General features: G+C 39.6%; 1 long non-coding RNA gene across 1 annotated transcript; it reads right to left on the bottom strand.

The window, feature by feature from the left end:
- Positions 1-12,120: 12,120 nt before the first annotated feature.
- On the bottom strand, positions 12,121-12,980 carry LOC142240241 (uncharacterized). The gene is made up of 2 exons (XR_012723203.1): positions 12,794-12,980; positions 12,121-12,472 (listed from the first exon to the last, which is right to left on the bottom strand). It is a non-coding gene; the product is annotated as an uncharacterized LOC142240241 (long non-coding RNA).
- Positions 12,981-14,158: the final 1,178 nt, after the last annotated feature.

Below are 14,158 nucleotides of genomic sequence, written 5' to 3'. Positions count from 1 at the left end.
CGCCATACGCTGAACTTTATCTAAACAAGTCGGTTTCTGAAGTGCCGGCCACCAGACTACAACACCATATAGCATTATATAGCACTAACTACTGCCGTGTATAGCCATTGCACAATTTTTGGTCTTAGTCCCCACTTTTTCCCTATTGCCTTTTTGCACGAGTACAAAGCTACCGTGGCTTTTCTCGCCCTCTCTTCAATATTAAGCCTAAAATTCAGCTTCCTGTCCAAAATAACGCCAAGGTATTTTGCACACTCACCAAAGGAATTTCAGTACCCCCTAAGGAAATGCGCCTAACCGTGGGTGTTTTGCGATCTTTGCAGTACATGACTAGTTCTGTCTTTGCAGGATTTACACCAAGACCATTATCTTTCGCCCATTTCTCAGACATCCGGAGAGCTCTCTGTATAATATCTCTGATTGTGGATGGGAATTTTCCCCTGACTGCTAGCGCCACATCATCTGCGTATGCCACCACTTTTATCCTTTCTTTTTCTAGGGAAACCAGAAGGTTGTTTATAGCAACATTCCAAAGAAGAGGTGATAGAACTCCTCCTTGGGGAGTGCTTCTGTTCACATACCTTTGTATGTTTGCTTGCCCTAGTGTGGCTGAAATACGTCTCTTCATTAGCAGTTCGTCTAACAGCCTGAGTATATATGGATCAACATTCAGAGTTGTCAGTCCATTTAATATCGAGCTCGGATGGACATTATTGAACGCCCCTTCGATGTCTAGAAACGCCACGATTGTGTATTCTTTGACAGATAGTGAGCTTTCAATAAAGCTGACTAGTTCATGTAGTGCGGTCTCAGTAGACCTGCCCTTCGAGTATGCATGCTGTCGTTTCGAGAACAAACTTGAATCGATGCTAGTTCTAAGATAAATATCTATCATCCTCTCCAGAGTCTTAAGTAGGAATGAGGATAAGCTGATTGGTCGGAAATCCTTCGCCCTCGAGTGAGAGGCTTTTCCCGCTTTAGGTATGAAGACGACTTTTGTTTCCCTCCACTTTCCTGGGATATATGATAAGTTGATACATCCTTTATATATCACCGACAACCAGGGGATAATTTTGTCAGTTACAGCTTGTAACTCCGCCGGAGTAATTCCATCAGGTCCAGGGGATTTGAATGGTCCAAAGCTATTTAGCGCCCATCTTATTCTAGTTTCCGATACAATTTCCTCGACAGGAAACGACCGCTGAGCAACTGTGGCACCGCCAGTACATGGTTCAACCGTCTGATTTCCAGGAAAATGTGTGTCCAATAGTACCTCCAGCGTCTCCTCACTGGACGTTGTCCAATTGCCCTCCGATGTTTTAATGAAACCTGGAGCGGAGTTGGTGGATGCTAGAACCTTCCGTAGTCTGGAAGCCTCGGACGTATTCTCAATACTGCTGCAGTAATCATTCCAAGAGTTATGCTGAGCCTTTCTCAGTTCTCGCTTGTATCCTCTCAGAATCTTCTTGTAAGCGTCCCAGTCCTCAGAAGCTCTGGTGGACTTTGCCTTGTTAAAGAGCTTCCTGCAGGATTTCCTCATATTACTTAATTCCGTAGACCACCATGGTGGTCGATGTTTCCCCCTTGGCTTTCCTCTAGGGCATGCAGCTTTCAGTGAGATGTTGAAGGCCTTAGTAATCCGCTCCACTGCGTATTCGATATCTTGCACATTTCTCATATTTGTCTCTGTTATTTCCGGTATCATCATATTGAACGATTCCCTATACCTATTCAAGTCAGCTTTCCTAACATTTGGCGGAAATATGATCTTGGTGATATGAACATCAAATTTGAAACTGATGTAGCGATGATCTGAGAAGCTGTGTTCACTTAAAACCTGCCACTCAGATATCATTTCATTCAGTTCTTGCGAGGCCAAGGTGATGTCCAAAACCTCTTGCCTGTTTTTAGTGACAAAGGTTGGGACATCTCCCTTGTTGCAAACTACCAGATTAGTACGCAAAATAAACTCTATTAGCGACTCTCCCCTTGCATTAGTATCACTACTTCCCCATATACTATGATGAGCATTCGCATCGCATCCCATAATGAGTTTCGTCTTTGTTTTCCGTGACTCCTCCACTAAGGTCTTAACGGCATATGGAGGCATCTCCCTGTCATGTCCCATGTAGACCGAAGAGACCCAATATTTGCATTTGGCTATTTCTAAACTGGCAACGACAGTGTCTGTATTGCACATTGAAGGAAGCAGAAACAAGTTGAGCTCGTTTTTAGCAATTATACAGGCTCGATTTACATCATTACCACTACACTGCAATAGTTTGAACCCCGGAGTACTTAATTCACATATTTTGTTTTTATAAATATATGGTTCTTGAATAAGAACTATATCTATGTCCCCTTTCATCAGGAGAACTTTTAAGGCAGCACATGCAGCCTTACAATGATGAAGATTTATCTGGAGGATCCGTAGGACCATCGAGATTTTCAACAACCGTCACATCAGCCGCTTCAATCGAGTCATCAAGAATGTCCTCTTCAGAGATATCGGTGACTCTCGCAATAACCATAGGTTCAACTTTGGTGAGTTCTGAGGCAGTAGAAGCCTCCTCACGCATACGGTATCTATCCATGTCTTCAAATGTCTTGGTATCCCCCTCGACTTCGCAAGAGGATCCGCTTACTTCTGATTCAGACAGAGGCTTGTCCATTTCTGAATCCTTTAGCTGATCGTTTTTATACACCTTCATTTGGATATAATGAAAGCCATAACATACACGGCCCTGGGACTTTGCTAGATGTGGCAAAGACTGAGTGTTCAATATAAACACTGCATGCCGTCTTGGCCCATCCACTTCATCCAAACGGCCAACCTTCCAATCAGCTGTTGGAAGATCTGGATTGCATTGTTTCAGTCTATTTAAAATAGATTCAGGGTCAGGAGGGTTTGCAGGTATCCACGCATGTGCTCTTGGTCTAGCCGGTATGTCTTTCTTCTCGACTAACTCTAGAGAAGCTCCTTCCCAAACTTCACCAATTAGTATCAGAGCAGCTTTAAAACATTCTATAGACCTCTGGTCCTCAAATGCGACTAGCTTAAATCGTCCTTGATACCAACCAGCCTCTTGGTGTCGAGGATCTGGGCCGGGAAACTTTTCCAGCACCTGTGAGTAGACGCCAGACAAAGCATTCTCAATTTCCCCCCATTTTTGCTTTGGAACCATACCATCCAATGCTCCTTTATTAATGATAGCCATCACAAGGCTGTCTTTAGCAACTGAGGCAAACGATCGTTGATCCCTTTTGGTGCCTCCTTTTGATGCCGTTACCTTGGAAAAGGTCCGACTTGTCAAATTGTCGCCACCTGTCGACCCGTCTACAGGTCCACTGGGCCCTGAAGTTAGCAACCCAGTGGATGTCTTTGAATTTCTCTGCATGGTGGCCTAATATCCCACCACACTTGAAATTCGTAGTAGGTACTTATTACGATGATTTTATCCGCTATTAAAAAACACGTCCGTTCCGTTCGACGGTTGAAATAAGAATCGTTGCTTCACTTTCTCGGCGGTTTTGGTTATTCCCGATGACCTCCACTGGGACCATTATGGAACTCCGCCAAAACGTCTCTTATTTTGGAATCTGGAACGATGATCAAATTTCGGCTGCTCTTGCCATCTTCGCTTTCCCATTTACGTTGCAGGGATCCATTGACTAGAACTAAACTATCCCATTGAGCCCAGTATGATTTCATAAGTGGACTTTCGGCTGCGATGTCTTTCTTACTGGGCTTCTCGTTCTCTTCCTTTGCCGAAATAATTACCGTGTTTTTCACCTTTTCTATGCTCGATACTGAAATCATAGCTTTGGAGCCTCTCGATCCAACGTGCCAGTTGAGCTTCCGGATTCTTGAATTGGAGCAACCATCGTAGAGCTGAGTGATCAGTCCTGAGCAAGAAATGTTGTCCATACAAATATTTATGATAATGTTTTACACTCTCTATGACGGCTAGCAGCTCTCGTCGCGTTACACAGTAGTTCTTTTCGGGCTTGGACAACGTTCGGCTGAAATATCCGATGACCTTCTCCATGCCGTCTATCTGTTGGGATAGCACACCTCCAATACCATGCGCGCTAGCATCTGTATCCAAAACAAATTTTTCGCCCGGAATAGGATACGCTAGAACAGGAGCTGAACATAAAAGTTCTTTTAAATGTTGGAATGAATCCTCCTGTTCGTCGCTCCACTGGAACTTCTGACCTTTTTGCGTCAATTTATGGAGACTAGCGGCGATGCTGGCGAAGTTTGGGACGAATCGTCGGTAATATGTATATAACCCAAGGAAACTTCTTAATTCGTGGAGATTTCGGGGTCGTGGCCAATCTCTGACAGCTTAGATTTTGTCTTCATCGGTAGATATGCCCTCTGCAGTCACATGATGACCCAGGTATTTAACTTCCCGCTGGAAAAGGGAGTATTTCTTTGCGTTAAGGCGTAGACCAGCGGCTGACAATTGCTGGATAACGTCTTTCAAGTTCTTAAGGTTTTGCCCATCACTATGATGTTTTGCCCATCACTATGATGTCGTCCAAGTATATCAAGCACGACTTCCAGTGCAACCCCTTCAGTACCCGCTCCATCAATCTTTCGAAGGCAGCCGGAGCGTTGCAGAGCCCGAACGGCATTACATTGAATTTCCAGAGACCGCCATTAACGCCAAAAACCGTCTTTTCCTTGTCTTTCTCGGCGATCTCTACTTGCCAATATCCACTCTGCAAATCAAGCGTAGAAAACCATGTTGTTCCGGCTAGTGTGTCCAACGTGTCATTAATGCGTGGAAGCGGATAACTGTCCTTTTTGGTGACATCATTCAGTTTTCTGTAGTCCACGCAGAATCGGGTACTTCCATCTTTCTTTTTGACCAGCACAACTGGGGAACACCAAGGACTTGATGATGGCTCGATCACTCCACTCTCCGCCATTTCCTTTATGAGCTTTTGAACTTCGTCTCTTTTTGCCAGGGGAACACTTCGTGGTGCCTGTTTTATGGGCCTTTCTTCTGCGGTTTTTGAATTTCATGTTTCACTACAGATGTTCTTCCTTGATTTCCCTTTTCAGAAGCAAAAGCAGAGGCGTTTTTCCACAACAATTGCTTGGCTTTATTTCTCTCTGACGGCGATAGATGACGTGCTCAAGCCTCGAAATACCCTTCTAGATGTTTTCTCACTGCTCCATGTGCCTTTGATGAGTTGCCTTCCAAATTGACTATTGCCTCGGCTGCTGTACATTTTCCAATGTCAGAAAATTTTACAATTTGCTCATGATTGTCAGACAAGTTCAAGACACGAACTGGTATTAGTCTCTCTTCGTTCGTTGTTACCAGGGCATTTGCTATCAAGATGTTGTTGCTTTTGTTTTCTGCTGGTTCAACAACCCACAATTGGCCGACTTCACAATCTCCATTCATAGAAACCCATATAATTGCTTCGGCATTCGTTGGTATAGACTCTGACTGGCTCGTTGTCAAACGTCTGACAGGTGTATTCCCGTCGTATCCCACGTTTACCGTTATTTCGGCATCGCACCATGTCATTACACGACGCTTCATATCCAAATTGAGACCAAAAGCAATCATGAAATCCGCTCCAATTATAACTTCGTCTACTATATCGGCCACAATGAAATCATAAGTAACGGATTTGTTAGCAATAGTTAATTTTACGGTGACCTTTCCATATACGGTTACGGGTTCCCCTGTAGCCGTGCGTAGCTTGACTCCAATCAGTGGTGTAACTTTTCCTTTTACTAAATCAGATCTAATGATAGACTTTGATGCACCAGTATCCAACGTCAAAGTACGCTTGTCGCCATTAATAACACCCGCAATAGTTAAATTGTTATTTTTCTGTTGAACTATTGCTATGGAGATGGTGGGGCCATCGTCTGTGGGAGCCAGCTCTTGCCCCGCTGAACTAGCTCGATTTAGTTTAAAGGTGACTCACTTGACTGTGGGGTCACCTTCTTATGGCTATTGTTTAATGGAGATGGTGATGTGGACCTTGACCGTTTGCGTCGTGCTTTGCATTCTCGAGCTAGATGTCCCGGCTTATCACAGTTATAGCATTTGATCCGGGATTTATTTGCCTCTCGCTTCATTTCTTGCATTGCCTGCTTCATGGCCTTTTTCATCGACTCAATAACGGACTTTGATTCATCACACTCTGTCTCTACTTTACGTACCTTGTGAATTTGAGGCCGCGCTAGCAATCTCGCAGTCTCCTGTGCAAGTGCGAATGTTACTGTTTCAGCGAATGTAGCCTTTTGTGACGCATATGTTGCACATTTTATATCTGGGTCTCGAATTCCATTGACGAAGGTTTCAATCTTGATGCGGTCCACAAGAGGATGACTCTCACCTGGGTATGTCAAAAGCACTAGCCGCTCAACTTCTGTTGCGAAATCTTGTAGGGTTTCATTCGATTTCTGGATTCTTCCTCTCAATTCCATTCTGAAGATGTCCTGCTTGTGCTCTCCCCCATACTTGAAGTGCCGCTATTACTTCATTATAGTTATTTCTAGAAGCAGCGGGAATGCTTTGTATCACATCAGCAGCATTGCCCTTTAATGCCAATAGAAGTTCAATTGCTTTATCATCGTCATTCCACAAATTTCTACAAGCAACCATTTCGAATTGGAATTTGAAGACATCAAATGACGTTGAGCCATCGAAAACAGGAGTTTTGATTTTTGAGCCCTCAATGACGCGCACTGGACCACCTTTAATTTCCAGCTCTGACATTTTTTTCTCGATGTGCAGAAACTTCTCATCATGAACCATAATTTTCTCATCCACGGAAAGAACTTTCTTATCCAATTCCACAATTTGATTTTCTATATGGTCCACACGTTTCTCCATGCCTTCAGAAATTTGTTGTAATTTTTCGTTGACAATTCTAGAATTTTCGTCGAATTTTTCTTCCATTTTTCTAGAATTTGCTTCCATCATTTTGCTCAAAACATTGAGCATTGATGTGTAATCCACAACACTCGAAGCCACAGATGGAGTATCTACACTGCTTGTATTGACGAGTATTGATTCATCAATGTCTTCCTTATAATCAAACTCATGCGTCGCAATGTCCATATTACGCCGTTCAAACTCTTCCAGTAGACGCTTTTGAAGCTGGGCCTTATTGCCTGTTGTCGGCAGCTCCAGTTTGCTCAATTCCTTTTTTAAGTCTTCCACACGAAGCTCATTAAACTTCATTAGGGCTGTTTTCTTTTTGCACTGATAACCAGTGCTAAAATAAAACGAAAAAAAATTTCAGTTCGAATTTCGATTTTGATTGGCAACACTTGGTCCCCAGCTGTCAAAATGAAATTTTTTGTTTACAAATAAAAAAAGAGGATAGAGACCGCCAATATATAGCAACAAGTGAATTTTGATAATATAAAATATAGATACATAAACAAAAAATTAATAAACCAAAGTTTGTGGTGGTAATTTGCATAATTCTTTTTGCCCTAAATCAACTTGTCGGTAGTGAAATGGATTTGGAAAATGGATGGATTTAAATAGTTCTGTAAACAAGTGGAACAATTCCAAAAGCTATTAGAGCTTTACAAAATGAAATTCCACCTATATCTGCCTTACCCCCAGCCTGAGCCACTACAAACAAATCCGATTACAAGTGTTGCGGACACGGATAAAATGGAATTGTGCAGAACTAAAGCAGACACTGGCAAACAATTGCAAGTCCAAGAAGAAACAAAAGGAAAAGTCTAAATCTAACTTGCAATTGTCCTGTATTGCAAGGCTGTCAATGAAATACTAGCGCATGCCGCGGAAGTTCCTTCTCCCAATGACATAATTGTAACAAAAGAGTCTGTTGAACCCAGGGCTGTGGAGTCGAGTCAATTTTGCTCGACTCCAACTCCAGCATTTTTTCTCAGCTCGACTCCGACTCCGGGCAATATAACTAAATCTCATTTTAATTTGTAGTTCTATAGTGGGGGTATCATAAATGGATCGATATAAAGTATCGTATTTATTTATGTGTAGAAAAATGGTCTTAATTTCACACTTGTTGCCAATTGAACTCTATATTTCAAATTTAGGGCAATGTCTGTCCTATATTTACAAATATATTTACAATTTTTGATGGCAATTTCGGAACAACGCATTTATGATTCATCAGTCGATAGATATGTATTAGAGGTATAGGAAAATTTGAGTCATTTTTACAAGTTTTCGGCTTAGGTAGTGAGTATCAGTGAGCATCAGTAAGAAAAACATTGAGAAAATTTGTTATAGAAATAAAATGTGTAAAAAGTGAAAAATTGCTATAGAAATACAATTTTGAAAAAAAAAATTGTAGAAATAAAATTTTGAAAAAAAAAACAGTAAGGAAAGTCTAAAGTCGGGCGGGGCCGACTATATTATACCCTGCACCACTTTGTAGATCTAAATTTTCGATACCATATCACATCCGTCAAATGTGTTGGGGGCTATATAAAGGGTGATTTGTTAAGAGCTTGATAACTTTTTTAAAAAAAAAAAACGCATAAAATTTGCAAAATCTCATCGGTTCTTTATTTGAAACGTTAGATTGGTCCATGACATTTACTCTTTGAAGATAATTTCATTTAAATGTTGACCGCGGCTGCGTCTTAGGTGGTCCATTCGGAAAGTCCAATTTTGGGCAACTTTTTCGAGCATTTCGGCCGGAATAGCCCGAATTTCTTCGGAAATGTTGTCTTCCAAAGCTGGAATAGTTGCTGGCTTATTTCTGTAGACTTTAGACTTGACGTAGCCCCACAAAAAATAGTCTAAAGGCGTCAAATCGCATGATCTTGGTGGCCAACTTACCGGTCCATTTCTTGAGATGAATTGTTCTCCGAAGTTTTCCCTCAAAATGGCCATAGAATCGCGAGCTGTGTGGCATGTAGCGCCATCTTGTTGAAACCACATGTCAACCAAGTTCAATTCTTCCATTTTTGGCAACAAAAAGTTTGTTAGCATCGAACGATAGCGATCGCCATTCACCGTAACGTTGCGTCCAACAGCATCTTTGAAAAAATACGGTCCAATGATTCCACCAGCGTACAAACCACACCAAACAGTGCATTTTTCGGGATGCATGGGCAGTTCTTGAACGGCTTCTGGTTGCTCTTCACTCCAAATGCGGCAATTTTGCTTATTTACGTAGCCATTCAACCAGAAATGAGCCTCATCGCTGAACAAAATTTGTCGATAAAAAAGCGGATTTTCTGCCACTGATTTTGGTAATAAAATTCAATGATTTGCAAGCGTTGCTCGTTAGTAAGTCTATTCATGATGAAATGTCAAAGCATACTGAGCATCTTTCTCTTTGACACCATGTCTGAAATCCCACGTGATCTGTCAAATACTAATGCATGAAAATCCTAACCTCAAAAGAATCACCCTTTATAAAGGTTTGTCCCAAATACATACATTTAAATATCACTCGATCTGGAAGAATTTGATAGACTTCTACAAAATCTATAGACTCAAAATTTAAGTCGGCTAATGCACTAGGGTGGAACACAATGTTAGTAAAAAAAATATGGGAAACGTTTAAATCTGAAGCAATTTTAAGGAAACTTCAAAAAAGTTTATTTATGATTTATCGCTCGATATGTATGTATTAGAAGTTTAGGAAAATTAGAGTCATTTTTACAACCTTTCGACTAAGCAGTGGCGATTTTACAAGGAAAATGTTGGTATTTTGACCATTTTTGTCGAAATCAGAAAAACATATATATGGAAGCTATATCTAAATCTGAACCGATTTCAACCAAATTTGGCATGCATAGCAACAATGCTTATTCTCCTCCCTGTGCAAAATTTCAACTAAATCGGAGTTAAAAATTGGCCTCTGTGGACATATGAGTGTAAATCGGGCGAAAGCTATATATGGGAGATATATCTAAATCTGAACCGATTTCAACCAAATTTGGCACGCATAGCAACAATGCTAATTCTACTCCCTGTACAAAATTTCAACTAAATCGGAGTTAAAAATTGGCCTCTGTGGACATATGAGTGTAAATCGGGCGAAAGCTATATATGGGAGATATATCTAAATCTGAACCGATTTCAACCAAATTTGGCACGCATAGCTACAATGCTAATTCTACTCCCTGTGCAAAATTTCAACTAAATCGGAGTTAAAAATTGGCCTCTGTGGTCATATGAGTGTAAATCGGGCGAAAGCTATATATGGGAGATATATCCAAATCTGAACCGATTTCAACCAAATTTGGCACGCATAATAACAATGCTAATTCTACTCCCTGTGCAAAATTTCAACTAAATCGGAGCAAAAACTTGGCCTCTGTGGGCAAATGAGTCTAAATCGGGCGAAAGCTATATATGAGAGCTATATCTAAATCTGAACCGATTTCAACCAAATTTGGCACGCATAGTAACAATGCTAATTATACTCCCTGTGCAAAATGTCAACTAAATCGGAGCACAAAATTGGCCTCTGTGGTCATTTGAGTGTAAATCGGGCGAAAGCTATATATGGGAGCTATATCTAAATCTGAACCGATTTGGCTGATATTTTGCAAGACGAGACTCATAAAATATTCGGATGTACGGAATTTGAGGAAGATCGGTTGATATACACGCCAATTATGACCAGATCGGTGAAAAATATATATGGCAGCTATATCTAAATCTGAACCAAAATCAATAGGGATCGTCTTTGAGCCGAAACAGGACACTATACCAAATTTTAGGACAATCGGACTAAAACTGCGAGCTGTACTTTGCACACAAAAATACATCAACAGACAGACAGACAGACGGACAGACAGACAGACGGACATCGCTAAATCGACTCAGAATTTAATTCTAAGCCGATCCGTATACTAAAAGGTTGGTCTATGATTACTCCTTCTTGGCGTTACATACAAATGCACAAACTCATTATACCCTGTACCACAGTAGTGGTGAAGGGTATAAATATCAATAGAAATACAAATTTGAAAAAAAAATTTAATATAGTAGAATGTAATGTTGAACATTTTTTCGGAATCTTCCGACCATATCTGGAATATATGTTAAAAAAAAAAAAAAAAAAACTTTGGTCGAAGCAGGGAGCGAACCCACGACCCTTGGCATGCAAGTCGTATGTAGCAACCACTGCTCCACGGTGCCCAACTAAATGCATTTTTCTGTTAAATAAACTTTGTTTAATCGGCTCGTGGGCGCCGCAAGCTATGCTATATAAATATAACTTATATGGGTAATTGTCTATTGATGACAATAACGGCTACATAGCTCAGTGGATAGTGTGTTGGGTTACAAATTGCATGGTCCGCGGTTCGATTCTCCGTCCAGGCGAAAGGTAAAAAAAAATTTAAAAATTTATAAAATCGTAAAATTTCTTCTTCATTGTTTGTATTACAGAAAAAGGTGCTAAGAACTAAAAAACTTCGTGGAAGTGAGAAATTTGTGAGGGAAAATGAAATTAGCCAAAAACATTTTTTTTGAGTTAGTCTTTATGAAATTGTTTTTACATCCTGGAAAAGAATAAACGTTTATCACAAAAAGTATATACTTTTCTTCCAAATACACTTCCTTTCAACGAAAAGCAAGTGAGAAACGAACTTTGTCTAAAATTTCGTTTGGGAGGAAAGTATTATTTTTTTGCGTGTAATTTTCGTACAAACGTGTTTACTTACAAATATATGAAGTGTTTAAAAAAATTTAGTTTAGCCGGAGTCGAGCAAAATTTTTGATACTCCGGCTCCAGCAAAATCTTCAGACTCCGCCTCCACAGCCCTTCTTGAACCAGTGCCAGTTTCTAATTAGATATACAATACCAAATTTTATTATATGTATCTCTTTCTTGCACTTGCTGCTCTCCTCTTTACACATTTAAGTTGTTCCTATCATATGGACTTATAATTACTGATACTGATATTGTTCCAAATTAGCCCTTTGGCCTTGGTACATTGACGTAATTCATAAAAAAATAAATAAAAATGTTGCTACATTTAGTTCATTAAAGAATAACCATAAATCCATACGATATTATATCAAGCTCTTCAATTGTTCTAAGGGCTTTAACTCACCACCACATATTTCTCTTTCTCATTTATATCATATTAAACGAAAACAATATCTATTTCGTATTTGTTTATTTTTTTATTAAAACGATAAATAATAAATGACTTTCGTCTTACTTGTTAAAGAAGATTGTAAAAGCTTTTAATTATTGGATTAGTGATAGGCTTTGTTATAGTCATGACATGCAAATACACGAAATGTCTGCGTGTATGTAATCCTCTTCTCTATATTATCCATTTTTTGAGGCTCAACAAATGATTTCTCACCTGCCCAAAGCATACGAACGTGTATTTAATTGTGTGTAATTATCCTTTGGTGTGACGTTGGCGGTAGTGTTATGTAGGCATCCAAGTTTCTAACCCACCAAAAATGGCGCATTCAACAAGTTAGTTTTGGTTTGATAAAATTTTCTAAGAAATAAAAAATTAAAAAAATTTCTATAGAAATACAGATTTCGTAGATTATTTTTGGCGATATGGACCAAATGTTGTGTGATTGGCCATTGGCTATATTTAACTAAAGACCGATGTGGACCAATTTTTGCATGGCTGTTAGAGACAATATACTAACCCACGTACCAAATTTCAACCGGATCGGATGAATTTTACTCTTTCAAGAGGCTCCTGAGGTCAAATCTTGGGATCGGTTTATATGAGGGCTATATATAATTATGGACCGATATCGACCAATTTGGGCATGTTTGTTAGAGACCTTATACTTACACCACGTACCAAATTTCAACCGAATCGGATAACTTTTGTTCCTCCCAGAGGCTCTGGTGGTCCGTTTATATGGAGGGTATAAGTAAAAGTGGTCCGATATAGCCTATTTTCAATACCATACGTCCTACATCAATAATAACTACATGTTTCGTCTCCTTCTGGCTGTTGCAAACATATGCAATAACTAGTCCACAGTGTGGACAGGGTTTAAAAAGGGGGGCGGACTGCAAGTGAACATTACTGATTCAGGCATTCGAATACTACAAACTCCACGAGAGTCAAAGTGAGTACTAAGTTCGAATTTAATTGCTAAAGTGAAAACTAAATCAGCAAAAAAGGAATAAAATTATACATAGAATAGCCCAAAGCAAATTTTCACAAAGTTTTTATTCCTTAAAATGGATTATTAGAGGAAAGTAATCGTGAAAAACGACGAATTTAGCGGCTAAACTCGAACTTAATACTCACCTTAACTCAAAATCCAAACAAATTAGTATTTGTTTATTTACTTTTTACCATTTTTCCATGTTCGTTTCTTCTTCTTCTCTGTATGTGACATTCACTTGAGATGTGTTTCTTTCCGAGTATTACTTTAGTTGCCAACTCATATTTTGACAACTAAAAAATCGCATATAATGGTGACTCTGGTGCGACTTGCACTGATAGTTGTTCTGGATAGAACACCAGTGCAACGATTGCCATACAAAAGTTGCTATCAGTGCAAAAAGAAAACAGCCCTATTGTAGATTTTTTTCCGTTATCCCACTTCTGACACCAATTGTTACGTTTTTATATTTAGGCGCTTTTAATTACCCGACAATTAAAACACAGTTCTTTTAACCCTGGAAAGTCATCCTTATTTTTTGTACGCTAACGTCATCCTTCGTCATTTTGACTACGGCTTATTCCAAACAGCTATAATTTGCATCGTGAGCAAAAATGAGAACCAAAATTGAGTTTATTTTCTTATTCAATGTGTTTTTAATTAGTATAAAACAAAAATTCATAAAATAGTTGAAATAGTATAGTTTAAATTTATCATTTCCCAATCGACTAAAATACATTTTAGATCGAAAATGAAATTACGCGTCGTGATTTTGACGAAGGATGACTGTCCAGGGTTAAATAACGACAATCTACAATTTATTTACTATGACTTCACACTTTACAATTCGTTCACACTGAAGTTATTCGTTTGACGCTTTAATTAAGACTGACTCGTTAGCAGCATGCGAGCGCTTTTATATATGACGGTGTGGCAATACGAGAACATTCTGGTAGCACTACAATATTCTGGCAACGCCAGAACATTCTTAGACAATGCTAGAAGGATCTACGACCATTAAGTTATTCATCTGGTAGCTGCCAAACACA

This window comes from Haematobia irritans, chromosome 1 (assembly GCF_050003625.1).
Source record: "Haematobia irritans isolate KBUSLIRL chromosome 1, ASM5000362v1, whole genome shotgun sequence".
Lineage (NCBI taxonomy): Eukaryota > Metazoa > Arthropoda > Insecta > Diptera > Muscidae > Haematobia > Haematobia irritans.
The sequence above is the reverse complement of the archived record's forward strand: the minus strand, read 5'-3'. Positions and strand labels throughout refer to the sequence as shown.